The sequence below is a fragment of the Triturus cristatus genome, chromosome 6, assembly GCF_964204655.1.
Source record: "Triturus cristatus chromosome 6, aTriCri1.1, whole genome shotgun sequence".
NCBI classification, from domain to species: Eukaryota; Metazoa; Chordata; class Amphibia; order Caudata; family Salamandridae; genus Triturus; species Triturus cristatus.
The window spans coordinates 882,838,250-882,865,514 of record NC_140589.1 but is presented as its reverse complement, the minus strand read 5'-3'; the positions used below and the strand labels follow the sequence as shown (position 1 = coordinate 882,865,514).

Sequence of the window (27,265 nt, the reverse complement as noted above, 5' to 3'; positions counted from 1 at the left end):
GCTGATTAAGGAGTCCTCAAGATCAGCTCCACACAGACGTGGAACTGATGATGTTAATGCAGAATATTTAAGAAACTGAGGCTGATCTAAAACATTTCCTTGGACCTAGGACCATTTCCCCTGACTTTTAGGTCCTTCGTCCTCCTAAAGTCCTTTGTATAAGTTAGGAACACCTGACAGAACAGAATTTCAGGAGGTCAGGTGGGTTTACTTGTGTCTTCTGGTTGTGAGCAGTAAACGTGGCTAAAAAGGTTGATGGAATGGTGTTTTAAAACACACACACACACACACACACACAACTTCTGGTCCTCTTAAGGACAAAAGTATGGGTAATCCTACATGGGGCCAGTGGCGCAATGGATAACGCGTCTGACTACGGATCAGAAGATTGTAGGTTCGACTCCTATCTGGCTCGAAAGGGTCATAGGTCCCTGTTTTATGGTATTCCTGTGGAATTCTTATTTACCTCAGACTTGTTGTAGGTTCAATATTCTCGAGCAGGACTCATCCAGCAGTCGTTCCATGGTAGGGCTGCAGTAATAGGACCACGGCTAGTTAAAAGTTTCCCATTTGCTGCTGGATTCTATGTGAAGGCCGTCATGTGGTGTGCTGCTTTTGTATTTCAACATGGGTCTCTGAGTCTCTAAACTAGGAAAAAATCTTGTTGAGAAAAGTGTGTGTGAGAGGGTCTGTGGGTGCAGGCAGGTGTGTGCACTTGAGTGCTGACCCATTTACATGTGTGAGAGGGACAAGCAAATTGCCTGTGGGATGTAGGCCTACAACTGGAACCAAGCAGCCAGGCAGAACCACAGGTAAGGAGAGAGGAAGGCAGTTCATTATTAGAGCAGGATCATGAGCATCTTGCCCTGCTCCCTTCTGCCCCGATCGGCCACGATCGGCCAAGACCTCTCTATTAGGGTGGAGGGTGAACATTTCTTGGACCTCAGAAACTGAGGGATGCAGCGCCGATATGTCCTCCAAGGGCCTAGAGGACCTGGTGCCCAATCATGCCTGGTGTTTTTCAGCTTACCCGACCAATCTGGTTGCAAGGCGGATTTTAACAGTACTGCTGAAAAGGGACTCCCAGACAGCCCTGAGGCCATCATTTGCATAGGCCCTCCCCTTCTCTTTCTCTTGCTTCCCACAAAGCAACGCATCGCTGGCAGCAGTATAGATTTGGGGGTTGTGAAGAATAATGACAGGGAGGCTGAAGAAGGGAAAGAAAAGTCCCAGAAGTCCTGCAGGCTTCCTTGCTAAATGCAGCTGGCCATAGAGTGCACCTTCATTACTGCGAGGTAAATACATTAAAAATGTTGAGGAGACACAAATTGAAAAATAGATATTAGGAGGAAAGCACTGGAACCTGCTTTATTATTTCAATTAGTCTTGAAAACATAGAACATTTCTCTCCTGAAAGCTGGTAAAAATATGGAACGCTTCACGAATTTGCGTGTCATCCTTGCGCAGGGGCCATGCTAATCTTCTCTGTATCGTTCCAATTTTAGTATATGTGCCGCCGAAGCGAGCACACTTCATTGATGAACCTACAATGTTTATAAACTCTCTAAATCTACGGTCTCTAGACATAGGGTGGCCTGGCAGAGATGCTCGTATGGCCAGTAAGCATTCAAATCTGAGCCAATGGGCAAAAATGCATGAAGAGTAACAATCCATTATTCTTCACTGCATTTGTGGTCCAAGACTTCACCAATTGGAAGTATGTAGATTATGCCAGGGTTGCAAAGGCTCATGGTTCAGGCTACTGACAAGGAACATTGTGACATCATGCTGCCTGTGGAACAGTGATATTAAAGGTGAGACAGCTGCACAGTAGGTTAGGTGAAGGGCTCTGAGAGGTGAAAGGCAGCATGCATGGGTCCCTGGACAAGGTGAGCCTATGACAAGGTGTCTGAATTTTCGCCTGTATTGTAATATTAAACACTTTATTGTTGTACCCGCCTGCTGATTAAGGAGTCCTCAAGATCAGCTCCACACAGACGTGGAACTGATGATGTTAATGCAGAATATTTAAGAAACTGAGGCTGATCTAAAACATTTCCTTGGACCTAGGACCATTTCCCCTGACTTTTAGGTCCTTCGTCCTCCTAAAGTCCTTTGTATAAGTTAGGAACACCTGACAGAACAGAATTTCAGGAGGTCAGGTGGGTTTACTTGTGTCTTCTGGTTGTGAGCAGTAAACGTGGCTAAAAAGGTTGATGGAATGGTGTTTTAAAACACACACACACACACACACACACACACAACTTCTGGTCCTCTTAAGGACAAAAGTATGGGTAATCCTACATGGGGCCAGTGGCGCAATGGATAACGCGTCTGACTATGGATCAGAAGATTGTAGGTTCGACTCCTATCTGGCTCGAAAGGGTCATAGGTCCCTGTTTTATGGTATTCCTGTGGAATTCTTATTTACCTCAGACTTGTTGTAGGTTCAATATTCTCGAGCAGGACTCATCCAGCAGTCGTTCCATGGTAGGGCTGCAGTAATAGGACCACGGCTAGTTAAAAGTTTCCCATTTGCTGCTGGATTCTATGTGAAGGCCGTCATGTGGTGTGCTGCTTTTGTATTTCAACATGGGTCTCTGAGTCTCTAAACTAGGAAAAAATCTTGTTGAGAAAAGTGTGTGTGAGAGGGTCTGTGGGTGCAGGCAGGTGTGTGCACTTGAGTGCTGACCCATTTACATGTGTGAGAGGGACAAGCAAATTGCCTGTGGGATGTAGGCCTACAACTGGAACCAAGCAGCCAGGCAGAACCACAGGTAAGGAGAGAGGAAGGCAGTTCATTATTAGAGCAGGATCATGAGCATCTTGCCCTGCTCCCTTCTGCCCCGATCGGCCACGATCGGCCAAGACCTCTCTATTAGGGTGGAGGGTGAACATTTCTTGGACCTCAGAAACTGAGGGATGCAGCGCCGATATGTCCTCCAAGGGCCTAGAGGACCTGGTGCCCAATCATGCCTGGTGTTTTTCAGCTTACCCGACCAATCTGGTTGCAAGGCGGATTTTAACAGTACTGCTGAAAAGGGACTCCCAGACAGCCCTGAGGCCATCATTTGCATAGGCCCTCCCCTTCTCTTTCTCTTGCTTCCCACAAAGCAACGCATCGCTGGCAGCAGTATAGATTTGGGGGTTGTGAAGAATAATGACAGGGAGGCTGAAGAAGGGAAAGAAAAGTCCCAGAAGTCCTGCAGGCTTCCTTGCTAAATGCAGCTGGCCATAGAGTGCACCTTCATTACTGCGAGGTAAATACATTAAAAATGCTGAGGAGAGACAAATTGAAAAATAGATATTAGGAGGAAAGCACTGGAACCTGCTTTATTATTTCAATTAGTCTTGAAAACATAGAACATTTCTCTCCTGAAAGCTGGTAAAAATATGGAACGCTTCACGAATTTGCGTGTCATCCTTGCGCAGGGGCCATGCTAATCTTCTCTGTATCGTTCCAATTTTAGTATATGTGCCGCCGAAGCGAGCACACTTCATTGATGAACCTACAATGTTTATAAACTCTCTAAATCTACGGTCTCTAGACATAGGGTGGCCTGGCAGAGATGCTCGTATGGCCAGTAAGCATTCAAATCTGAGCCAATGGGCAAAAATGCATGAAGAGTAACAATCCATTATTCTTCACTGCATTTGTGGTCCAAGACTTCACCAATTGGAAGTATGTAGATTATGCCAGGGTTGCAAAGGCTCATGGTTCAGGCTACTGACAAGGAACATTGTGACATCATGCTGCCTGTGGAACAGTGATATTAAAGGTGAGACAGCTGCACAGTAGGTTAGGTGAAGGGCTCTGAGAGGTGAAAGGCAGCATGCTTGGGTCCCTGGACAAGGTGAGCCTATGACAAGGTGTCTGAATTTTCGCCTGTATTGTAATATTAAACACTTTATTGTTGTACCCGCCTGCTGATTAAGGAGTCCTCAAGATCAGCTCCACACAGACGTGGAACTGATGATGTTAATGCAGAATATTTAAGAAACTGAGGCTGATCTAAAACATTTCCTTGGACCTAGGACCATTTCCCCTGACTTTTAGGTCCTTCGTCCTCCTAAAGTCCTTTGTATAAGTTAGGAACACCTGACAGAACAGAATTTCAGGAGGTCAGGTGGGTTTACTTGTGTCTTCTGGTTGTGAGCAGTAAACGTGGCTAAAAAGGTTGATGGAATGGTGTTTTAAAACACACACACACACACACACACACAACTTCTGGTCCTCTTAAGGACAAAAGTATGGGTAATCCTACATGGGGCCAGTGGCGCAATGGATAACGCGACTGACTACGGATCAGAAGATTGTAGGTTCGACTCCTATCTGGCTCGAAAGGGTCATAGGTCCCTGTTTTATGGTATTCCTGTGGAATTCTTATTTACCTCAGACTTGTTGTAGGTTCAATATTCTCGAGCAGGACTCATCCAGCAGTCGTTCCATGGTAGGGCTGCAGTAATAGGACCACGGCTAGTTAAAAGTTTCCCATTTGCTGCTGGATTCTATGTGAAGGCCGTCATGTGGTGTGCTGCTTTTGTATTTCAACATGGGTCTCTGAGTCTCTAAACTAGGAAAAAATCTTGTTGAGAAAAGTGTGTGTGAGAGGGTCTGTGGGTGCAGGCAGGTGTGTGCACTTGAGTGCTGACCCATTTACATGTGTGAGAGGGACAAGCAAATTGCCTGTGGGATGTAGGCCTACAACTGGAACCAAGCAGCCAGGCAGAACCACAGGTAAGGAGAGAGGAAGGCAGTTCATTATTAGAGCAGGATCATGAGCATCTTGCCCTGCTCCCTTCTGCCCCGATCGGCCACGATCGGCCAAGACCTCTCTATTAGGGTGGAGGGTGAACATTTCTTGGACCTCAGAAACTGAGGGATGCAGCGCCGATATGTCCTCCAAGGGCCTAGAGGACCTGGTGCCCAATCATGCCTGGTGTTTTTCAGCTTACCCGACCAATCTGGTTGCAAGGCGGATTTTAACAGTACTGCTGAAAAGGGACTCCCAGACAGCCCTGAGGCCATCATTTGCATAGGCCCTCCCCTTCTCTTTCTCTTGCTTCCCACAAAGCAACGCATCGCTGGCAGCAGTATAGATTTGGGGGTTGTGAAGAATAATGACAGGGAGGCTGAAGAAGGGAAAGAAAAGTCCCAGAAGTCCTGCAGGCTTCCTTGCTAAATGCAGCTGGCCATAGAGTGCACCTTCATTACTGCGAGGTAAATACATTAAAAATGTTGAGGAGAGACAAATTGAAAAATAGATATTAGGAGGAAAGCACTGGAACCTGCTTTATTATTTCAATTAGTCTTGAAAACATAGAACATTTCTCTCCTGAAAGCTGGTAAAAATATGGAACGCTTCACGAATTTGCGTGTCATCCTTGCGCAGGGGCCATGCTAATCTTCTCTGTATCGTTCCAATTTTAGTATATGTGCCGCCGAAGCGAGCACACTTCATTGATGAACCTACAATGTTTATAAACTCTCTAAATCTACGGTCTCTAGACATAGGGTGGCCTGGCAGAGATGCTCGTATGGCCAGTAAGCATTCAAATCTGAGCCAATGGGCAAAAATGCATGAAGAGTAACAATCCATTATTCTTCACTGCATTTGTGGTCCAAGACTTCACCAATTGGAAGTATGTAGATTATGCCAGGGTTGCAAAGGCTCATGGTTCAGGCTACTGACAAGGAACATTGTGACATCATGCTGCCTGTGGAACAGTGATATTAAAGGTGAGACAGCTGCACAGTAGGTTAGGTGAAGGGCTCTGAGAGGTGAAAGGCAGCATGCTTGGGTCCCTGGACAAGGTGAGCCTATGACAAGGTGTCTGAATTTTCGCCTGTATTGTAATATTAAACACTTTATTGTTGTACCCGCCTGCTGATTAAGGAGTCCTCAAGATCAGCTCCACACAGACGTGGAACTGATGATGTTAATGCAGAATATTTAAGAAACTGAGGCTGATCTAAAACATTTCCTTGGACCTAGGACCATTTCCCCTGACTTTTAGGTCCTTCGTCCTCCTAAAGTCCTTTGTATAAGTTAGGAACACCTGACAGAACAGAATTTCAGGAGGTCAGGTGGGTTTACTTGTGTCTTCTGGTTGTGAGCAGTAAACGTGGCTAAAAAGGTTGATGGAATGGTGTTTTAAAACACACACACACACACACACACACAACTTCTGGTCCTCTTAAGGACAAAAGTATGGGTAATCCTACATGGGGCCAGTGGCGCAATGGATAACGCGTCTGACTACGGATCAGAAGATTGTAGGTTCGACTCCTATCTGGCTCGAAAGGGTCATAGGTCCCTGTTTTATGGTATTCCTGTGGAATTCTTATTTACCTCAGACTTGTTGTAGGTTCAATATTCTCGAGCAGGACTCATCCAGCAGTCGTTCCATGGTAGGGCTGCAGTAATAGGACCACGGCTAGTTAAAAGTTTCCCATTTGCTGCTGGATTCTATGTGAAGGCCGTCATGTGGTGTGCTGCTTTTGTATTTCAACATGGGTCTCTGAGTCTCTAAACTAGGAAAAAATCTTGTTGAGAAAAGTGTGTGTGAGAGGGTCTGTGGGTGCAGGCAGGTGTGTGCACTTGAGTGCTGACCCATTTACATGTGTGAGAGGGACAAGCAAATTGCCTGTGGGATGTAGGCCTACAACTGGAACCAAGCAGCCAGGCAGAACCACAGGTAAGGAGAGAGGAAGGCAGTTCATTATTAGAGCAGGATCATGAGCATCTTGCCCTGCTCCCTTCTGCCCCGATCGGCCACGATCGGCCAAGACCTCTCTATTAGGGTGGAGGGTGAACATTTCTTGGACCTCAGAAACTGAGGGATGCAGCGCCGATATGTCCTCCAAGGGCCTAGAGGACCTGGTGCCCAATCATGCCTGGTGTTTTTCAGCTTACCCGACCAATCTGGTTGCAAGGCGGATTTTAACAGTACTGCTGAAAAGGGACTCCCAGACAGCCCTGAGGCCATCATTTGCATAGGCCCTCCCCTTCTCTTTCTCTTGCTTCCCACAAAGCAACGCATCGCTGGCAGCAGTATAGATTTGGGGGTTGTGAAGAATAATGACAGGGAGGCTGAAGAAGGGAAAGAAAAGTCCCAGAAGTCCTGCAGGCTTCCTTGCTAAATGCAGCTGGCCATAGAGTGCACCTTCATTACTGCGAGGTAAATACATTAAAAATGCTGAGGAGAGACAAATTGAAAAATAGATATTAGGAGGAAAGCACTGGAACCTGCTTTATTATTTCAATTAGTCTTGAAAACATAGAACATTTCTCTCCTGAAAGCTGGTAAAAATATGGAACGCTTCACGAATTTGCGTGTCATCCTTGCGCAGGGGCCATGCTAATCTTCTCTGTATCGTTCCAATTTTAGTATATGTGCCGCCGAAGCGAGCACACTTCATTGATGAACCTACAATGTTTATAAACTCTCTAAATCTACGGTCTCTAGACATAGGGTGGCCTGGCAGAGATGCTCGTATGGCCAGTAAGCATTCAAATCTGAGCCAATGGGCAAAAATGCATGAAGAGTAACAATCCATTATTCTTCACTGCATTTGTGGTCCAAGACTTCACCAATTGGAAGTATGTAGATTATGCCAGGGTTGCAAAGGCTCATGGTTCAGGCTACTGACAAGGAACATTGTGACATCATGCTGCCTGTGGAACAGTGATATTAAAGGTGAGACAGCTGCACAGTAGGTTAGGTGAAGGGCTCTGAGAGGTGAAAGGCAGCATGCTTGGGTCCCTGGACAAGGTGAGCCTATGACAAGGTGTCTGAATTTTCGCCTGTATTGTAATATTAAACACTTTATTGTTGTACCCGCCTGCTGATTAAGGAGTCCTCAAGATCAGCTCCACACAGACGTGGAACTGATGATGTTAATGCAGAATATTTAAGAAACTGAGGCTGATCTAAAACATTTCCTTGGACCTAGGACCATTTCCCCTGACTTTTAGGTCCTTCGTCCTCCTAAAGTCCTTTGTATAAGTTAGGAACACCTGACAGAACAGAATTTCAGGAGGTCAGGTGGGTTTACTTGTGTCTTCTGGTTGTGAGCAGTAAACGTGGCTAAAAAGGTTGATGGAATGGTGTTTTAAAACACACACACACACACACACACACAACTTCTGGTCCTCTTAAGGACAAAAGTATGGGTAATCCTACATGGGGCCAGTGGCGCAATGGATAACGCGACTGACTACGGATCAGAAGATTGTAGGTTCGACTCCTATCTGGCTCGAAAGGGTCATAGGTCCCTGTTTTATGGTATTCCTGTGGAATTCTTATTTACCTCAGACTTGTTGTAGGTTCAATATTCTCGAGCAGGACTCATCCAGCAGTCGTTCCATGGTAGGGCTGCAGTAATAGGACCACGGCTAGTTAAAAGTTTCCCATTTGCTGCTGGATTCTATGTGAAGGCCGTCATGTGGTGTGCTGCTTTTGTATTTCAACATGGGTCTCTGAGTCTCTAAACTAGGAAAAAATCTTGTTGAGAAAAGTGTGTGTGAGAGGGTCTGTGGGTGCAGGCAGGTGTGTGCACTTGAGTGCTGACCCATTTACATGTGTGAGAGGGACAAGCAAATTGCCTGTGGGATGTAGGCCTACAACTGGAACCAAGCAGCCAGGCAGAACCACAGGTAAGGAGAGAGGAAGGCAGTTCATTATTAGAGCAGGATCATGAGCATCTTGCCCTGCTCCCTTCTGCCCCGATCGGCCACGATCGGCCAAGACCTCTCTATTAGGGTGGAGGGTGAACATTTCTTGGACCTCAGAAACTGAGGGATGCAGCGCCGATATGTCCTCCAAGGGCCTAGAGGACCTGGTGCCCAATCATGCCTGGTGTTTTTCAGCTTACCCGACCAATCTGGTTGCAAGGCGGATTTTAACAGTACTGCTGAAAAGGGACTCCCAGACAGCCCTGAGGCCATCATTTGCATAGGCCCTCCCCTTCTCTTTCTCTTGCTTCCCACAAAGCAACGCATCGCTGGCAGCAGTATAGATTTGGGGGTTGTGAAGAATAATGACAGGGAGGCTGAAGAAGGGAAAGAAAAGTCCCAGAAGTCCTGCAGGCTTCCTTGCTAAATGCAGCTGGCCATAGAGTGCACCTTCATTACTGCGAGGTAAATACATTAAAAATGTTGAGGAGAGACAAATTGAAAAATAGATATTAGGAGGAAAGCACTGGAACCTGCTTTATTATTTCAATTAGTCTTGAAAACATAGAACATTTCTCTCCTGAAAGCTGGTAAAAATATGGAACGCTTCACGAATTTGCGTGTCATCCTTGCGCAGGGGCCATGCTAATCTTCTCTGTATCGTTCCAATTTTAGTATATGTGCCGCCGAAGCGAGCACACTTCATTGATGAACCTACAATGTTTATAAACTCTCTAAATCTACGGTCTCTAGACATAGGGTGGCCTGGCAGAGATGCTCGTATGGCCAGTAAGCATTCAAATCTGAGCCAATGGGCAAAAATGCATGAAGAGTAACAATCCATTATTCTTCACTGCATTTGTGGTCCAAGACTTCACCAATTGGAAGTATGTAGATTATGCCAGGGTTGCAAAGGCTCATGGTTCAGGCTACTGACAAGGAACATTGTGACATCATGCTGCCTGTGGAACAGTGATATTAAAGGTGAGACAGCTGCACAGTAGGTTAGGTGAAGGGCTCTGAGAGGTGAAAGGCAGCATGCTTGGGTCCCTGGACAAGGTGAGCCTATGACAAGGTGTCTGAATTTTCGCCTGTATTGTAATATTAAACACTTTATTGTTGTACCCGCCTGCTGATTAAGGAGTCCTCAAGATCAGCTCCACACAGACGTGGAACTGATGATGTTAATGCAGAATATTTAAGAAACTGAGGCTGATCTAAAACATTTCCTTGGACCTAGGACCATTTCCCCTGACTTTTAGGTCCTTCGTCCTCCTAAAGTCCTTTGTATAAGTTAGGAACACCTGACAGAACAGAATTTCAGGAGGTCAGGTGGGTTTACTTGTGTCTTCTGGTTGTGAGCAGTAAACGTGGCTAAAAAGGTTGATGGAATGGTGTTTTAAAACACACACACACACACACACACACAACTTCTGGTCCTCTTAAGGACAAAAGTATGGGTAATCCTACATGGGGCCAGTGGCGCAATGGATAACGCGTCTGACTACGGATCAGAAGATTGTAGGTTCGACTCCTATCTGGCTCGAAAGGGTCATAGGTCCCTGTTTTATGGTATTCCTGTGGAATTCTTATTTACCTCAGACTTGTTGTAGGTTCAATATTCTCGAGCAGGACTCATCCAGCAGTCGTTCCATGGTAGGGCTGCAGTAATAGGACCACGGCTAGTTAAAAGTTTCCCATTTGCTGCTGGATTCTATGTGAAGGCCGTCATGTGGTGTGCTGCTTTTGTATTTCAACATGGGTCTCTGAGTCTCTAAACTAGGAAAAAATCTTGTTGAGAAAAGTGTGTGTGAGAGGGTCTGTGGGTGCAGGCAGGTGTGTGCACTTGAGTGCTGACCCATTTACATGTGTGAGAGGGACAAGCAAATTGCCTGTGGGATGTAGGCCTACAACTGGAACCAAGCAGCCAGGCAGAACCACAGGTAAGGAGAGAGGAAGGCAGTTCATTATTAGAGCAGGATCATGAGCATCTTGCCCTGCTCCCTTCTGCCCCGATCGGCCACGATCGGCCAAGACCTCTCTATTAGGGTGGAGGGTGAACATTTCTTGGACCTCAGAAACTGAGGGATGCAGCGCCGATATGTCCTCCAAGGGCCTAGAGGACCTGGTGCCCAATCATGCCTGGTGTTTTTCAGCTTACCCGACCAATCTGGTTGCAAGGCGGATTTTAACAGTACTGCTGAAAAGGGACTCCCAGACAGCCCTGAGGCCATCATTTGCATAGGCCCTCCCCTTCTCTTTCTCTTGCTTCCCACAAAGCAACGCATCGCTGGCAGCAGTATAGATTTGGGGGTTGTGAAGAATAATGACAGGGAGGCTGAAGAAGGGAAAGAAAAGTCCCAGAAGTCCTGCAGGCTTCCTTGCTAAATGCAGCTGGCCATAGAGTGCACCTTCATTACTGCGAGGTAAATACATTAAAAATGTTGAGGAGAGACAAATTGAAAAATAGATATTAGGAGGAAAGCACTGGAACCTGCTTTATTATTTCAATTAGTCTTGAAAACATAGAACATTTCTCTCCTGAAAGCTGGTAAAAATATGGAACGCTTCACGAATTTGCGTGTCATCCTTGCGCAGGGGCCATGCTAATCTTCTCTGTATCGTTCCAATTTTAGTATATGTGCCGCCGAAGCGAGCACACTTCATTGATGAACCTACAATGTTTATAAACTCTCTAAATCTACGGTCTCTAGACATAGGGTGGCCTGGCAGAGATGCTCGTATGGCCAGTAAGCATTCAAATCTGAGCCAATGGGCAAAAATGCATGAAGAGTAACAATCCATTATTCTTCACTGCATTTGTGGTCCAAGACTTCACCAATTGGAAGTATGTAGATTATGCCAGGGTTGCAAAGGCTCATGGTTCAGGCTACTGACAAGGAACATTGTGACATCATGCTGCCTGTGGAACAGTGATATTAAAGGTGAGACAGCTGCACAGTAGGTTAGGTGAAGGGCTCTGAGAGGTGAAAGGCAGCATGCTTGGGTCCCTGGACAAGGTGAGCCTATGACAAGGTGTCTGAATTTTCGCCTGTATTGTAATATTAAACACTTTATTGTTGTACCCGCCTGCTGATTAAGGAGTCCTCAAGATCAGCTCCACACAGACGTGGAACTGATGATGTTAATGCAGAATATTTAAGAAACTGAGGCTGATCTAAAACATTTCCTTGGACCTAGGACCATTTCCCCTGACTTTTAGGTCCTTCGTCCTCCTAAAGTCCTTTGTATAAGTTAGGAACACCTGACAGAACAGAATTTCAGGAGGTCAGGTGGGTTTACTTGTGTCTTCTGGTTGTGAGCAGTAAACGTGGCTAAAAAGGTTGATGGAATGGTGTTTTAAAACACACACACACACACACACACACAACTTCTGGTCCTCTTAAGGACAAAAGTATGGGTAATCCTACATGGGGCCAGTGGCGCAATGGATAACGCGTCTGACTACGGATCAGAAGATTGTAGGTTCGACTCCTATCTGGCTCGAAAGGGTCATAGGTCCCTGTTTTATGGTATTCCTGTGGAATTCTTATTTACCTCAGACTTGTTGTAGGTTCAATATTCTCGAGCAGGACTCATCCAGCAGTCGTTCCATGGTAGGGCTGCAGTAATAGGACCACGGCTAGTTAAAAGTTTCCCATTTGCTGCTGGATTCTATGTGAAGGCCGTCATGTGGTGTGCTGCTTTTGTATTTCAACATGGGTCTCTGAGTCTCTAAACTAGGAAAAAATCTTGTTGAGAAAAGTGTGTGTGAGAGGGTCTGTGGGTGCAGGCAGGTGTGTGCACTTGAGTGCTGACCCATTTACATGTGTGAGAGGGACAAGCAAATTGCCTGTGGGATGTAGGCCTACAACTGGAACCAAGCAGCCAGGCAGAACCACAGGTAAGGAGAGAGGAAGGCAGTTCATTATTAGAGCAGGATCATGAGCATCTTGCCCTGCTCCCTTCTGCCCCGATCGGCCACGATCGGCCAAGACCTCTCTATTAGGGTGGAGGGTGAACATTTCTTGGACCTCAGAAACTGAGGGATGCAGCGCCGATATGTCCTCCAAGGGCCTAGAGGACCTGGTGCCCAATCATGCCTGGTGTTTTTCAGCTTACCCGACCAATCTGGTTGCAAGGCGGATTTTAACAGTACTGCTGAAAAGGGACTCCCAGACAGCCCTGAGGCCATCATTTGCATAGGCCCTCCCCTTCTCTTTCTCTTGCTTCCCACAAAGCAACGCATCGCTGGCAGCAGTATAGATTTGGGGGTTGTGAAGAATAATGACAGGGAGGCTGAAGAAGGGAAAGAAAAGTCCCAGAAGTCCTGCAGGCTTCCTTGCTAAATGCAGCTGGCCATAGAGTGCACCTTCATTACTGCGAGGTAAATACATTAAAAATGTTGAGGAGAGACAAATTGAAAAATAGATATTAGGAGGAAAGCACTGGAACCTGCTTTATTATTTCAATTAGTCTTGAAAACATAGAACATTTCTCTCCTGAAAGCTGGTAAAAATATGGAACGCTTCACGAATTTGCGTGTCATCCTTGCGCAGGGGCCATGCTAATCTTCTCTGTATCGTTCCAATTTTAGTATATGTGCCGCCGAAGCGAGCACACTTCATTGATGAACCTACAATGTTTATAAACTCTCTAAATCTACGGTCTCTAGACATAGGGTGGCCTGGCAGAGATGCTCGTATGGCCAGTAAGCATTCAAATCTGAGCCAATGGGCAAAAATGCATGAAGAGTAACAATCCATTATTCTTCACTGCATTTGTGGTCCAAGACTTCACCAATTGGAAGTATGTAGATTATGCCAGGGTTGCAAAGGCTCATGGTTCAGGCTACTGACAAGGAACATTGTGACATCATGCTGCCTGTGGAACAGTGATATTAAAGGTGAGACAGCTGCACAGTAGGTTAGGTGAAGGGCTCTGAGAGGTGAAAGGCAGCATGCTTGGGTCCCTGGACAAGGTGAGCCTATGACAAGGTGTCTGAATTTTCGCCTGTATTGTAATATTAAACACTTTATTGTTGTACCCGCCTGCTGATTAAGGAGTCCTCAAGATCAGCTCCACACAGACGTGGAACTGATGATGTTAATGCAGAATATTTAAGAAACTGAGGCTGATCTAAAACATTTCCTTGGACCTAGGACCATTTCCCCTGACTTTTAGGTCCTTCGTCCTCCTAAAGTCCTTTGTATAAGTTAGGAACACCTGACAGAACAGAATTTCAGGAGGTCAGGTGGGTTTACTTGTGTCTTCTGGTTGTGAGCAGTAAACGTGGCTAAAAAGGTTGATGGAATGGTGTTTTAAAACACACACACACACACACACACACAACTTCTGGTCCTCTTAAGGACAAAAGTATGGGTAATCCTACATGGGGCCAGTGGCGCAATGGATAACGCGTCTGACTACGGATCAGAAGATTGTAGGTTCGACTCCTATCTGGTTTGAAAGGGTCATAGGTCCCTGTTTTATGGTATTCCTGTGGAATTCTTATTTACCTCAGACTTGTTGTAGGTTCAATATTCTCGAGCAGGACTCATCCAGCAGTCGTTCCATGGTAGGGCTGCAGTAATAGGACCACGGCTAGTTAAAAGTTTCCCATTTGCTGCTGGATTCTATGTGAAGGCCGTCATGTGGTGTGCTGCTTTTGTATTTCAACATGGGTCTCTGAGTCTCTAAACTAGGAAAAAATCTTGTTGAGAAAAGTGTGTGTGAGAGGGTCTGTGGGTGCAGGCAGGTGTGTGCACTTGAGTGCTGACCCATTTACATGTGTGAGAGGGACAAGCAAATTGCCTGTGGGATGTAGGCCTACAACTGGAACCAAGCAGCCAGGCAGAACCACAGGTAAGGAGAGAGGAAGGCAGTTCATTATTAGAGCAGGATCATGAGCATCTTGCCCTGCTCCCTTCTGCCCCGATCGGCCACGATCGGCCAAGACCTCTCTATTAGGGTGGAGGGTGAACATTTCTTGGACCTCAGAAACTGAGGGATGCAGCGCCGATATGTCCTCCAAGGGCCTAGAGGACCTGGTGCCCAATCATGCCTGGTGTTTTTCAGCTTACCCGACCAATCTGGTTGCAAGGCGGATTTTAACAGTACTGCTGAAAAGGGACTCCCAGACAGCCCTGAGGCCATCATTTGCATAGGCCCTCCCCTTCTCTTTCTCTTGCTTCCCACAAAGCAACGCATCGCTGGCAGCAGTATAGATTTGGGGGTTGTGAAGAATAATGACAGGGAGGCTGAAGAAGGGAAAGAAAAGTCCCAGAAGTCCTGCAGGCTTCCTTGCTAAATGCAGCTGGCCATAGAGTGCACCTTCATTACTGCGAGGTAAATACATTAAAAATGCTGAGGAGAGACAAATTGAAAAATAGATATTAGGAGGAAAGCACTGGAACCTGCTTTATTATTTCAATTAGTCTTGAAAACATAGAACATTTCTCTCCTGAAAGCTGGTAAAAATATGGAACGCTTCACGAATTTGCGTGTCATCCTTGCGCAGGGGCCATGCTAATCTTCTCTGTATCGTTCCAATTTTAGTATATGTGCCGCCGAAGCGAGCACACTTCATTGATGAACCTACAATGTTTATAAACTCTCTAAATCTACGGTCTCTAGACATAGGGTGGCCTGGCAGAGATGCTCGTATGGCCAGTAAGCATTCAAATCTGAGCCAATGGGCAAAAATGCATGAAGAGTAACAATCCATTATTCTTCACTGCATTTGTGGTCCAAGACTTCACCAATTGGAAGTATGTAGATTATGCCAGGGTTGCAAAGGCTCATGGTTCAGGCTACTGACAAGGAACATTGTGACATCATGCTGCCTGTGGAACAGTGATATTAAAGGTGAGACAGCTGCACAGTAGGTTAGGTGAAGGGCTCTGAGAGGTGAAAGGCAGCATGCTTGGGTCCCTGGACAAGGTGAGCCTATGACAAGGTGTCTGAATTTTCGCCTGTATTGTAATATTAAACACTTTATTGTTGTACCCGCCTGCTGATTAAGGAGTCCTCAAGATCAGCTCCACACAGACGTGGAACTGATGATGTTAATGCAGAATATTTAAGAAACTGAGGCTGATCTAAAACATTTCCTTGGACCTAGGACCATTTCCCCTGACTTTTAGGTCCTTCGTCCTCCTAAAGTCCTTTGTATAAGTTAGGAACACCTGACAGAACAGAATTTCAGGAGGTCAGGTGGGTTTACTTGTGTCTTCTGGTTGTGAGCAGTAAACGTGGCTAAAAAGGTTGATGGAATGGTGTTTTAAAACACACACACACACACACACACACAACTTCTGGTCCTCTTAAGGACAAAAGTATGGGTAATCCTACATGGGGCCAGTGGCGCAATGGATAACGCGACTGACTACGGATCAGAAGATTGTAGGTTCGACTCCTATCTGGCTCGAAAGGGTCATAGGTCCCTGTTTTATGGTATTCCTGTGGAATTCTTATTTACCTCAGACTTGTTGTAGGTTCAATATTCTCGAGCAGGACTCATCCAGCAGTCGTTCCATGGTAGGGCTGCAGTAATAGGACCACGGCTAGTTAAAAGTTTCCCATTTGCTGCTGGATTCTATGTGAAGGCCGTCATGTGGTGTGCTGCTTTTGTATTTCAACATGGGTCTCTGAGTCTCTAAACTAGGAAAAAATCTTGTTGAGAAAAGTGTGTGTGAGAGGGTCTGTGGGTGCAGGCAGGTGTGTGCACTTGAGTGCTGACCCATTTACATGTGTGAGAGGGACAAGCAAATTGCCTGTGGGATGTAGGCCTACAACTGGAACCAAGCAGCCAGGCAGAACCACAGGTAAGGAGAGAGGAAGGCAGTTCATTATTAGAGCAGGATCATGAGCATCTTGCCCTGCTCCCTTCTGCCCCGATCGGCCACGATCGGCCAAGACCTCTCTATTAGGGTGGAGGGTGAACATTTCTTGGACCTCAGAAACTGAGGGATGCAGCGCCGATATGTCCTCCAAGGGCCTAGAGGACCTGGTGCCCAATCATGCCTGGTGTTTTTCAGCTTACCCGACCAATCTGGTTGCAAGGCGGATTTTAACAGTACTGCTGAAAAGGGACTCCCAGACAGCCCTGAGGCCATCATTTGCATAGGCCCTCCCCTTCTCTTTCTCTTGCTTCCCACAAAGCAACGCATCGCTGGCAGCAGTATAGATTTGGGGGTTGTGAAGAATAATGACAGGGAGGCTGAAGAAGGGAAAGAAAAGTCCCAGAAGTCCTGCAGGCTTCCTTGCTAAATGCAGCTGGCCATAGAGTGCACCTTCATTACTGCGAGGTAAATACATTAAAAATGTTGAGGAGAGACAAATTGAAAAATAGATATTAGGAGGAAAGCACTGGAACCTGCTTTATTATTTCAATTAGTCTTGAAAACATAGAACATTTCTCTCCTGAAAGCTGGTAAAAATATGGAACGCTTCACGAATTTGCGTGTCATCCTTGCGCAGGGGCCATGCTAATCTTCTCTGTATCGTTCCAATTTTAGTATATGTGCCGCCGAAGCGAGCACACTTCATTGATGAACCTACAATGTTTATAAACTCTCTAAATCTACGGTCTCTAGACATAGGGTGGCCTGGCAGAGATGCTCGTATGGCCAGTAAGCATTCAAATCTGAGCCAATGGGCAAAAATGCATGAAGAGTAACAATCCATTATTCTTCACTGCATTTGTGGTCCAAGACTTCACCAATTGGAAGTATGTAGATTATGCCAGGGTTGCAAAGGCTCATGGTTCAGGCTACTGACAAGGAACATTGTGACATCATGCTGCCTGTGGAACAGTGATATTAAAGGTGAGACAGCTGCACAGTAGGTTAGGTGAAGGGCTCTGAGAGGTGAAAGGCAGCATGCTTGGGTCCCTGGACAAGGTGAGCCTATGACAAGGTGTCTGAATTTTCGCCTGTATTGTAATATTAAACACTTTATTGTTGTACCCGCCTGCTGATTAAGGAGTCCTCAAGATCAGCTCCACACAGACGTGGAACTGATGATGTTAATGCAGAATATTTAAGAAACTGAGGCTGATCTAAAACATTTCCTTGGACCTAGGACCATTTCCCCTGACTTTTAGGTCCTTCGTCCTCCTAAAGTCCTTTGTATAAGTTAGGAACACCTGACAGAACAGAATTTCAGGAGGTCAGGTGGGTTTACTTGTGTCTTCTGGTTGTGAGCAGTAAACGTGGCTAAAAAGGTTGATGGAATGGTGTTTTAAAACACACACACACACACACACACACAACTTCTGGTCCTCTTAAGGACAAAAGTATGGGTAATCCTACATGGGGCCAGTGGCGCAATGGATAACGCGTCTGACTACGGATCAGAAGATTGTAGGTTCGACTCCTATCTGGCTCGAAAGGGTCATAGGTCCCTGTTTTATGGTATTCCTGTGGAATTCTTATTTACCTCAGACTTGTTGTAGGTTCAATATTCTCGAGCAGGACTCATCCAGCAGTCGTTCCATGGTAGGGCTGCAGTAATAGGACCACGGCTAGTTAAAAGTTTCCCATTTGCTGCTGGATTCTATGTGAAGGCCGTCATGTGGTGTGCTGCTTTTGTATTTCAACATGGGTCTCTGAGTCTCTAAACTAGGAAAAAATCTTGTTGAGAAAAGTGTGTGTGAGAGGGTCTGTGGGTGCAGGCAGGTGTGTGCACTTGAGTGCTGACCCATTTACATGTGTGAGAGGGACAAGCAAATTGCCTGTGGGATGTAGGCCTACAACTGGAACCAAGCAGCCAGGCAGAACCACAGGTAAGGAGAGAGGAAGGCAGTTCATTATTAGAGCAGGATCATGAGCATCTTGCCCTGCTCCCTTCTGCCCCGATCGGCCACGATCGGCCAAGACCTCTCTATTAGGGTGGAGGGTGAACATTTCTTGGACCTCAGAAACTGAGGGATGCAGCGCCGATATGTCCTCCAAGGGCCTAGAGGACCTGGTGCCCAATCATGCCTGGTGTTTTTCAGCTTACCCGACCAATCTGGTTGCAAGGCGGATTTTAACAGTACTGCTGAAAAGGGACTCCCAGACAGCCCTGAGGCCATCATTTGCATAGGCCCTCCCCTTCTCTTTCTCTTGCTTCCCACAAAGCAACGCATCGCTGGCAGCAGTATAGATTTGGGGGTTGTGAAGAATAATGACAGGGAGGCTGAAGAAGGGAAAGAAAAGTCCCAGAAGTCCTGCAGGCTTCCTTGCTAAATGCAGCTGGCCATAGAGTGCACCTTCATTACTGCGAGGTAAATACATTAAAAATGTTGAGGAGACACAAATTGAAAAATAGATATTAGGAGGAAAGCACTGGAACCTGCTTTATTATTTCAATTAGTCTTGAAAACATAGAACATTTCTCTCCTGAAAGCTGGTAAAAATATGGAACGCTTCACGAATTTGCGTGTCATCCTTGCGCAGGGGCCATGCTAATCTTCTCTGTATCGTTCCAATTTTAGTATATGTGCCGCCGAAGCGAGCACACTTCATTGATGAACCTACAATGTTTATAAACTCTCTAAATCTACGGTCTCTAGACATAGGGTGGCCTGGCAGAGATGCTCGTATGGCCAGTAAGCATTCAAATCTGAGCCAATGGGCAAAAATGCATGAAGAGTAACAATCCATTATTCTTCACTGCATTTGTGGTCCAAGACTTCACCAATTGGAAGTATGTAGATTATGCCAGGGTTGCAAAGGCTCATGGTTCAGGCTACTGACAAGGAACATTGTGACATCATGCTGCCTGTGGAACAGTGATATTAAAGGTGAGACAGCTGCACAGTAGGTTAGGTGAAGGGCTCTGAGAGGTGAAAGGCAGCATGCATGGGTCCCTGGACAAGGTGAGCCTATGACAAGGTGTCTGAATTTTCGCCTGTATTGTAATATTAAACACTTTATTGTTGTACCCGCCTGCTGATTAAGGAGTCCTCAAGATCAGCTCCACACAGACGTGGAACTGATGATGTTAATGCAGAATATTTAAGAAACTGAGGCTGATCTAAAACATTTCCTTGGACCTAGGACCATTTCCCCTGACTTTTAGGTCCTTCGTCCTCCTAAAGTCCTTTGTATAAGTTAGGAACACCTGACAGAACAGAATTTCAGGAGGTCAGGTGGGTTTACTTGTGTCTTCTGGTTGTGAGCAGTAAACGTGGCTAAAAAGGTTGATGGAATGGTGTTTTAAAACACACACACACACACACACACACAACTTCTGGTCCTCTTAAGGACAAAAGTATGGGTAATCCTACATGGGGCCAGTGGCGCAATGGATAACGCGTCTGACTACGGATCAGAAGATTGTAGGTTCGACTCCTATCTGGCTCGAAAGGGTCATAGGTCCCTGTTTTATGGTATTCCTGTGGAATTCTTATTTACCTCAGACTTGTTGTAGGTTCAATATTCTCGAGCAGGACTCATCCAGCAGTCGTTCCATGGTAGGGCTGCAGTAATAGGACCACGGCTAGTTAAAAGTTTCCCATTTGCTGCTGGATTCTATGTGAAGGCCGTCATGTGGTGTGCTGCTTTTGTATTTCAACATGGGTCTCTGAGTCTCTAAACTAGGAAAAAATCTTGTTGAGAAAAGTGTGTGTGAGAGGGTCTGTGGGTGCAGGCAGGTGTGTGCACTTGAGTGCTGACCCATTTACATGTGTGAGAGGGACAAGCAAATTGCCTGTGGGATGTAGGCCTACAACTGGAACCAAGCAGCCAGGCAGAACCACAGGTAAGGAGAGAGGAAGGCAGTTCATTATTAGAGCAGGATCATGAGCATCTTGCCCTGCTCCCTTCTGCCCCGATCGGCCACGATCGGCCAAGACCTCTCTATTAGGGTGGAGGGTGAACATTTCTTGGACCTCAGAAACTGAGGGATGCAGCGCCGATATGTCCTCCAAGGGCCTAGAGGACCTGGTGCCCAATCATGCCTGGTGTTTTTCAGCTTACCCGACCAATCTGGTTGCAAGGCGGATTTTAACAGTACTGCTGAAAAGGGACTCCCAGACAGCCCTGAGGCCATCATTTGCATAGGCCCTCCCCTTCTCTTTCTCTTGCTTCCCACAAAGCAACGCATCGCTGGCAGCAGTATAGATTTGGGGGTTGTGAAGAATAATGACAGGGAGGCTGAAGAAGGGAAAGAAAAGTCCCAGAAGTCCTGCAGGCTTCCTTGCTAAATGCAGCTGGCCATAGAGTGCACCTTCATTACTGCGAGGTAAATACATTAAAAATGTTGAGGAGACACAAATTGAAAAATAGATATTAGGAGGAAAGCACTGGAACCTGCTTTATTATTTCAATTAGTCTTGAAAACATAGAACATTTCTCTCCTGAAAGCTGGTAAAAATATGGAACGCTTCACGAATTTGCGTGTCATCCTTGCGCAGGGGCCATGCTAATCTTCTCTGTATCGTTCCAATTTTAGTATATGTGCCGCCGAAGCGAGCACACTTCATTGATGAACCTACAATGTTTATAAACTCTCTAAATCTACGGTCTCTAGACATAGGGTGGCCTGGCAGAGATGCTCGTATGGCCAGTAAGCATTCAAATCTGAGCCAATGGGCAAAAATGCATGAAGAGTAACAATCCATTATTCTTCACTGCATTTGTGGTCCAAGACTTCACCAATTGGAAGTATGTAGATTATGCCAGGGTTGCAAAGGCTCATGGTTCAGGCTACTGACAAGGAACATTGTGACATCATGCTGCCTGTGGAACAGTGATATTAAAGGTGAGACAGCTGCACAGTAGGTTAGGTGAAGGGCTCTGAGAGGTGAAAGGCAGCATGCATGGGTCCCTGGACAAGGTGAGCCTATGACAAGGTGTCTGAATTTTCGCCTGTATTGTAATATTAAACACTTTATTGTTGTACCCGCCTGCTGATTAAGGAGTCCTCAAGATCAGCTCCACACAGACGTGGAACTGATGATGTTAATGCAGAATATTTAAGAAACTGAGGCTGATCTAAAACATTTCCTTGGACCTAGGACCATTTCCCCTGACTTTTAGGTCCTTCGTCCTCCTAAAGTCCTTTGTATAAGTTAGGAACACCTGACAGAACAGAATTTCAGGAGGTCAGGTGGGTTTACTTGTGTCTTCTGGTTGTGAGCAGTAAACGTGGCTAAAAAGGTTGATGGAATGGTGTTTTAAAACACACACACACACACACACAACTTCTGGTCCTCTTAAGGACAAAAGTATGGGTAATCCTACATGGGGCCAGTGGCGCAATGGATAACGCGTCTGACTACGGATCAGAAGATTGTAGGTTCGACTCCTATCTGGCTCGAAAGGGTCATAGGTCCCTGTTTTATGGTATTCCTGTGGAATTCTTATTTACCTCAGACTTGTTGTAGGTTCAATATTCTCGAGCAGGACTCATCCAGCAGTCGTTCCATGGTAGGGCTGCAGTAATAGGACCACGGCTAGTTAAAAGTTTCCCATTTGCTGCTGGATTCTATGTGAAGGCCGTCATGTGGTGTGCTGCTTTTGTATTTCAACATGGGTCTCTGAGTCTCTAAACTAGGAAAAAATCTTGTTGAGAAAAGTGTGTGTGAGAGGGTCTGTGGGTGCAGGCAGGTGTGTGCACTTGAGTGCTGACCCATTTACATGTGTGAGAGGGACAAGCAAATTGCCTGTGGGATGTAGGCCTACAACTGGAACCAAGCAGCCAGGCAGAACCACAGGTAAGGAGAGAGGAAGGCAGTTCATTATTAGAGCAGGATCATGAGCATCTTGCCCTGCTCCCTTCTGCCCCGATCGGCCACGATCGGCCAAGACCTCTCTATTAGGGTGGAGGGTGAACATTTCTTGGACCTCAGAAACTGAGGGATGCAGCGCCGATATGTCCTCCAAGGGCCTAGAGGACCTGGTGCCCAATCATGCCTGGTGTTTTTCAGCTTACCCGACCAATCTGGTTGCAAGGCGGATTTTAACAGTACTGCTGAAAAGGGACTCCCAGACAGCCCTGAGGCCATCATTTGCATAGGCCCTCCCCTTCTCTTTCTCTTGCTTCCCACAAAGCAACGCATCGCTGGCAGCAGTATAGATTTGGGGGTTGTGAAGAATAATGACAGGGAGGCTGAAGAAGGGAAAGAAAAGTCCCAGAAGTCCTGCAGGCTTCCTTGCTAAATGCAGCTGGCCATAGAGTGCACCTTCATTACTGCGAGGTAAATACATTAAAAATGCTGAGGAGAGACAAATTGAAAAATAGATATTAGGAGGAAAGCACTGGAACCTGCTTTATTATTTCAATTAGTCTTGAAAACATAGAACATTTCTCTCCTGAAAGCTGGTAAAAATATGGAACGCTTCACGAATTTGCGTGTCATCCTTGCGCAGGGGCCATGCTAATCTTCTCTGTATCGTTCCAATTTTAGTATATGTGCCGCCGAAGCGAGCACACTTCATTGATGAACCTACAATGTTTATAAACTCTCTAAATCTACGGTCTCTAGACATAGGGTGGCCTGGCAGAGATGCTCGTATGGCCAGTAAGCATTCAAATCTGAGCCAATGGGCAAAAATGCATGAAGAGTAACAATCCATTATTCTTCACTGCATTTGTGGTCCAAGACTTCACCAATTGGAAGTATGTAGATTATGCCAGGGTTGCAAAGGCTCATGGTTCAGGCTACTGACAAGGAACATTGTGACATCATGCTGCCTGTGGAACAGTGATATTAAAGGTGAGACAGCTGCACAGTAGGTTAGGTGAAGGGCTCTGAGAGGTGAAAGGCAGCATGCTTGGGTCCCTGGACAAGGTGAGCCTATGACAAGGTGTCTGAATTTTCGCCTGTATTGTAATATTAAACACTTTATTGTTGTACCCGCCTGCTGATTAAGGAGTCCTCAAGATCAGCTCCACACAGACGTGGAACTGATGATGTTAATGCAGAATATTTAAGAAACTGAGGCTGATCTAAAACATTTCCTTGGACCTAGGACCATTTCCCCTGACTTTTAGGTCCTTCGTCCTCCTAAAGTCCTTTGTATAAGTTAGGAACACCTGACAGAACAGAATTTCAGGAGGTCAGGTGGGTTTACTTGTGTCTTCTGGTTGTGAGCAGTAAACGTGGCTAAAAAGGTTGATGGAATGGTGTTTTAAAACACACACACACACACACACACACAACTTCTGGTCCTCTTAAGGACAAAAGTATGGGTAATCCTACATGGGGCCAGTGGCGCAATGGATAACGCGTCTGACTATGGATCAGAAGATTGTAGGTTCGACTCCTATCTGGCTCGAAAGGGTCATAGGTCCCTGTTTTATGGTATTCCTGTGGAATTCTTATTTACCTCAGACTTGTTGTAGGTTCAATATTCTCGAGCAGGACTCATCCAGCAGTCGTTCCATGGTAGGGCTGCAGTAATAGGACCACGGCTAGTTAAAAGTTTCCCATTTGCTGCTGGATTCTATGTGAAGGCCGTCATGTGGTGTGCTGCTTTTGTATTTCAACATGGGTCTCTGAGTCTCTAAACTAGGAAAAAATCTTGTTGAGAAAAGTGTGTGTGAGAGGGTCTGTGGGTGCAGGCAGGTGTGTGCACTTGAGTGCTGACCCATTTACATGTGTGAGAGGGACAAGCAAATTGCCTGTGGGATGTAGGCCTACAACTGGAACCAAGCAGCCAGGCAGAACCACAGGTAAGGAGAGAGGAAGGCAGTTCATTATTAGAGCAGGATCATGAGCATCTTGCCCTGCTCCCTTCTGCCCCGATCGGCCACGATCGGCCACGATCTCTCTATTAGGGTGGAGGGTGAACATTTCTTGGACCTCAGAAACTGAGGGATGCAGCGCCGATATGTCCTCCAAGGGCCTAGAGGACCTGGTGCCCAATCATGCCTGGTGTTTTTCAGCTTACCCGACCAATCTGGTTGCAAGGCGGATTTTAACAGTACTGCTGAAAAGGGACTCCCAGACAGCCCTGAGGCCATCATTTGCATAGGCCCTCCCCTTCTCTTTCTCTTGCTTCCCACAAAGCAATGCATCGCTGGCAGCAGTATAGATTTGGGGGTTGTGAAGAATAATGACAGGGAGGCTGAAGAAGGGAAAGAAAAGTCCCAGAAGTCCTGCAGGCTTCCTTGCTAAATGCAGCTGGCCATAGAGTGCACCTTCATTACTGCGAGGTAAATACATTAAAAATGCTGAGGAGAGACAAATTGAAAAATAGATATTAGGAGGAAAGCACTGGAACCTGCTTTATTATTTCAATTAGTCTTGAAAACATAGAACATTTCTCTCCTGAAAGCTGGTAAAAATATGGAACGCTTCACGAATTTGCGTGTCATCCTTGCGCAGGGGCCATGCTAATCTTCTCTGTATCGTTCCAATTTTAGTATATGTGCCGCCGAAGCGAGCACACTTCATTGATGAACCTACAATGTTTATAAACTCTCTAAATCTACGGTCTCTAGACATAGGGTGGCCTGGCAGAGATGCTCGTATGGCCAGTAAGCATTCAAATCTGAGCCAATGGGCAAAAATGCATGAAGAGTAACAATCCATTATTCTTCACTGCATTTGTGGTCCAAGACTTCACCAATTGGAAGTATGTAGATTATGCCAGGGTTGCAAAGGCTCATGGTTCAGGCTACTGACAAGGAACATTGTGACATCATGCTGCCTGTGGAACAGTGATATTAAAGGTGAGACAGCTGCACAGTAGGTTAGGTGAAGGGCTCTGAGAGGTGAAAGGCAGCATGCTTGGGTCCCTGGACAAGGTGAGCCTATGACAAGGTGTCTGAATTTTCGCCTGTATTGTAATATTAAACACTTTATTGTTGTACCCGCCTGCTGATTAAGGAGTCCTCAAGATCAGCTCCACACAGACGTGGAACTGATGATGTTAATGCAGAATATTTAAGAAACTGAGGCTGATCTAAAACATTTCCTTGGACCTAGGACCATTTCCCCTGACTTTTAGGTCCTTCGTCCTCCTAAAGTCCTTTGTATAAGTTAGGAACACCTGACAGAACAGAATTTCAGGAGGTCAGGTGGGTTTACTTGTGTCTTCTGGTTGTGAGCAGTAAACGTGGCTAAAAAGGTTGATGGAATGGTGTTTTAAAACACACACACACACACACACACACAACTTCTGGTCCTCTTAAGGACAAAAGTATGGGTAATCCTACATGGGGCCAGTGGCGCAATGGATAACGCGTCTGACTACGGATCAGAAGATTGTAGGTTCGACTCCTATCTGGCTCGAAAGGGTCATAGGTCCCTGTTTTATGGTATTCCTGTGGAATTCTTATTTACCTCAGACTTGTTGTAGGTTCAATATTCTCGAGCAGGACTCATCCAGCAGTCGTTCCATGGTAGGGCTGCAGTAATAGGACCACGGCTAGTTAAAAGTTTCCCATTTGCTGCTGGATTCTATGTGAAGGCCGTCATGTGGTGTGCTGCTTTTGTATTTCAACATGGGTCTCTGAGTCTCTAAACTAGGAAAAAATCTTGTTGAGAAAAGTGTGTGTGAGAGTGTCTGTGGGTGCAGGCAGGTGTGTGCACTTGAGTGCTGACCCATTTACATGTGTGAGAGGGACAAGCAAATTGCCTGTGGGATGTAGGCCTACAACTGGAACCAAGCAGCCAGGCAGAACCACAGGTAAGGAGAGAGGAAGGCAGTTCATTATTAGAGCAGGATCATGAGCATCTTGCCCTGCTCCCTTCTGCCCCGATCGGCCACGATCGGCCAAGACCTCTCTATTAGGGTGGAGGGTGAACATTTCTTGGACCTCAGAAACTGAGGGATGCAGCGCCGATATGTCCTCCAAGGGCCTAGAGGACCTGGTGCCCAATCATGCCTGGTGTTTTTCAGCTTACCCGACCAATCTGGTTGCAAGGCGGATTTTAACAGTACTGCTGAAAAGGGACTCCCAGACAGCCCTGAGGCCATCATTTGCATAGGCCCTCCCCTTCTCTTTCTCTTGCTTCCCACAAAGCAACGCATCGCTGGCAGCAGTATAGATTTGGGGGTTGTGAAGAATAATGACAGGGAGGCTGAAGAAGGGAAAGAAAAGTCCCAGAAGTCCTGCAGGCTTCCTTGCTAAATGCAGCTGGCCATAGAGTGCACCTTCATTACTGCGAGGTAAATACATTAAAAATGCTGAGGAGAGACAAATTGAAAAATAGATATTAGGAGGAAAGCACTGGAACCTGCTTTATTATTTCAATTAGTCTTGAAAACATAGAACATTTCTCTCCTGAAAGCTGGTAAAAATATGGAACGCTTCACGAATTTGCGTGTCATCCTTGCGCAGGGGCCATGCTAATCTTCTCTGTATCGTTCCAATTTTAGTATATGTGCCGCCGAAGCGAGCACACTTCATTGATGAACCTACAATGTTTATAAACTCTCTAAATCTACGGTCTCTAGACATAGGGTGGCCTGGCAGAGATGCTCGTATGGCCAGTAAGCATTCAAATCTGAGCCAATGGGCAAAAATGCATGAAGAGTAACAATCCATTATTCTTCACTGCATTTGTGGTCCAAGACTTCACCAATTGGAAGTATGTAGATTATGCCAGGGTTGCAAAGGCTCATGGTTCAGGCTACTGACAAGGA

The 27,265-nt window shown here is 46.0% G+C and overlaps 24 non-coding genes across 24 annotated transcripts; 10 read left to right on the top strand and 14 right to left on the bottom strand.

Moving 5' to 3' along the window:
* Window positions 1-342: 342 nt before the first annotated feature.
* TRNAR-ACG (transfer RNA arginine (anticodon ACG)) lies at window positions 343-415 on the top strand. The gene has a single exon. It is a non-coding gene; the product is annotated as a tRNA-Arg (tRNA).
* Window positions 416-1,422: 1,007 nt separating this feature from the next.
* Window positions 1,423-1,529, bottom strand: LOC146818918 (U6 spliceosomal RNA). Its single transcript, XR_014963814.1, has one exon. It is a non-coding gene; the product is annotated as a U6 spliceosomal RNA (small nuclear RNA).
* A 778-nt stretch (window positions 1,530-2,307) lies between these two features.
* On the top strand, window positions 2,308-2,380 carry TRNAH-AUG (transfer RNA histidin (anticodon AUG)). The gene has a single exon. It is a non-coding gene; the product is annotated as a tRNA-His (tRNA).
* A 1,007-nt stretch (window positions 2,381-3,387) lies between these two features.
* Window positions 3,388-3,494, bottom strand: LOC146818916 (U6 spliceosomal RNA). Its single transcript, XR_014963813.1, has one exon. It is a non-coding gene; the product is annotated as a U6 spliceosomal RNA (small nuclear RNA).
* A 1,854-nt stretch (window positions 3,495-5,348) lies between these two features.
* LOC146818915 (U6 spliceosomal RNA) lies at window positions 5,349-5,455 on the bottom strand. Its single transcript, XR_014963812.1, has one exon. It is a non-coding gene; the product is annotated as a U6 spliceosomal RNA (small nuclear RNA).
* Window positions 5,456-6,229: 774 nt separating this feature from the next.
* On the top strand, window positions 6,230-6,302 carry TRNAR-ACG (transfer RNA arginine (anticodon ACG)). The gene has a single exon. It is a non-coding gene; the product is annotated as a tRNA-Arg (tRNA).
* Window positions 6,303-7,309: 1,007 nt separating this feature from the next.
* On the bottom strand, window positions 7,310-7,416 carry LOC146818913 (U6 spliceosomal RNA). Its single transcript, XR_014963810.1, has one exon. It is a non-coding gene; the product is annotated as a U6 spliceosomal RNA (small nuclear RNA).
* Window positions 7,417-9,270: 1,854 nt separating this feature from the next.
* Window positions 9,271-9,377, bottom strand: LOC146818912 (U6 spliceosomal RNA). The gene has a single exon (XR_014963809.1). It is a non-coding gene; the product is annotated as a U6 spliceosomal RNA (small nuclear RNA).
* A 774-nt stretch (window positions 9,378-10,151) lies between these two features.
* Window positions 10,152-10,224, top strand: TRNAR-ACG (transfer RNA arginine (anticodon ACG)). The gene has a single exon. It is a non-coding gene; the product is annotated as a tRNA-Arg (tRNA).
* A 1,007-nt stretch (window positions 10,225-11,231) lies between these two features.
* LOC146818910 (U6 spliceosomal RNA) lies at window positions 11,232-11,338 on the bottom strand. The gene has a single exon (XR_014963808.1). It is a non-coding gene; the product is annotated as a U6 spliceosomal RNA (small nuclear RNA).
* A 774-nt stretch (window positions 11,339-12,112) lies between these two features.
* On the top strand, window positions 12,113-12,185 carry TRNAR-ACG (transfer RNA arginine (anticodon ACG)). The gene has a single exon. It is a non-coding gene; the product is annotated as a tRNA-Arg (tRNA).
* A 1,007-nt stretch (window positions 12,186-13,192) lies between these two features.
* On the bottom strand, window positions 13,193-13,299 carry LOC146818908 (U6 spliceosomal RNA). Its single transcript, XR_014963807.1, has one exon. It is a non-coding gene; the product is annotated as a U6 spliceosomal RNA (small nuclear RNA).
* A 1,854-nt stretch (window positions 13,300-15,153) lies between these two features.
* Window positions 15,154-15,260, bottom strand: LOC146818907 (U6 spliceosomal RNA). Its single transcript, XR_014963806.1, has one exon. It is a non-coding gene; the product is annotated as a U6 spliceosomal RNA (small nuclear RNA).
* A 1,854-nt stretch (window positions 15,261-17,114) lies between these two features.
* LOC146818906 (U6 spliceosomal RNA) lies at window positions 17,115-17,221 on the bottom strand. Its single transcript, XR_014963804.1, has one exon. It is a non-coding gene; the product is annotated as a U6 spliceosomal RNA (small nuclear RNA).
* Window positions 17,222-17,995: 774 nt separating this feature from the next.
* Window positions 17,996-18,068, top strand: TRNAR-ACG (transfer RNA arginine (anticodon ACG)). The gene has a single exon. It is a non-coding gene; the product is annotated as a tRNA-Arg (tRNA).
* A 1,007-nt stretch (window positions 18,069-19,075) lies between these two features.
* On the bottom strand, window positions 19,076-19,182 carry LOC146818904 (U6 spliceosomal RNA). Its single transcript, XR_014963803.1, has one exon. It is a non-coding gene; the product is annotated as a U6 spliceosomal RNA (small nuclear RNA).
* A 774-nt stretch (window positions 19,183-19,956) lies between these two features.
* Window positions 19,957-20,029, top strand: TRNAR-ACG (transfer RNA arginine (anticodon ACG)). The gene has a single exon. It is a non-coding gene; the product is annotated as a tRNA-Arg (tRNA).
* Window positions 20,030-21,036: 1,007 nt separating this feature from the next.
* LOC146818902 (U6 spliceosomal RNA) lies at window positions 21,037-21,143 on the bottom strand. Its single transcript, XR_014963802.1, has one exon. It is a non-coding gene; the product is annotated as a U6 spliceosomal RNA (small nuclear RNA).
* A 770-nt stretch (window positions 21,144-21,913) lies between these two features.
* Window positions 21,914-21,986, top strand: TRNAR-ACG (transfer RNA arginine (anticodon ACG)). The gene has a single exon. It is a non-coding gene; the product is annotated as a tRNA-Arg (tRNA).
* A 1,007-nt stretch (window positions 21,987-22,993) lies between these two features.
* LOC146818900 (U6 spliceosomal RNA) lies at window positions 22,994-23,100 on the bottom strand. Its single transcript, XR_014963801.1, has one exon. It is a non-coding gene; the product is annotated as a U6 spliceosomal RNA (small nuclear RNA).
* A 774-nt stretch (window positions 23,101-23,874) lies between these two features.
* Window positions 23,875-23,947, top strand: TRNAH-AUG (transfer RNA histidin (anticodon AUG)). Its single transcript has one exon. It is a non-coding gene; the product is annotated as a tRNA-His (tRNA).
* A 1,007-nt stretch (window positions 23,948-24,954) lies between these two features.
* On the bottom strand, window positions 24,955-25,061 carry LOC146818898 (U6 spliceosomal RNA). The gene has a single exon (XR_014963800.1). It is a non-coding gene; the product is annotated as a U6 spliceosomal RNA (small nuclear RNA).
* Window positions 25,062-25,835: 774 nt separating this feature from the next.
* On the top strand, window positions 25,836-25,908 carry TRNAR-ACG (transfer RNA arginine (anticodon ACG)). The gene has a single exon. It is a non-coding gene; the product is annotated as a tRNA-Arg (tRNA).
* Window positions 25,909-26,915: 1,007 nt separating this feature from the next.
* Window positions 26,916-27,022, bottom strand: LOC146818896 (U6 spliceosomal RNA). Its single transcript, XR_014963799.1, has one exon. It is a non-coding gene; the product is annotated as a U6 spliceosomal RNA (small nuclear RNA).
* Window positions 27,023-27,265: the final 243 nt, after the last annotated feature.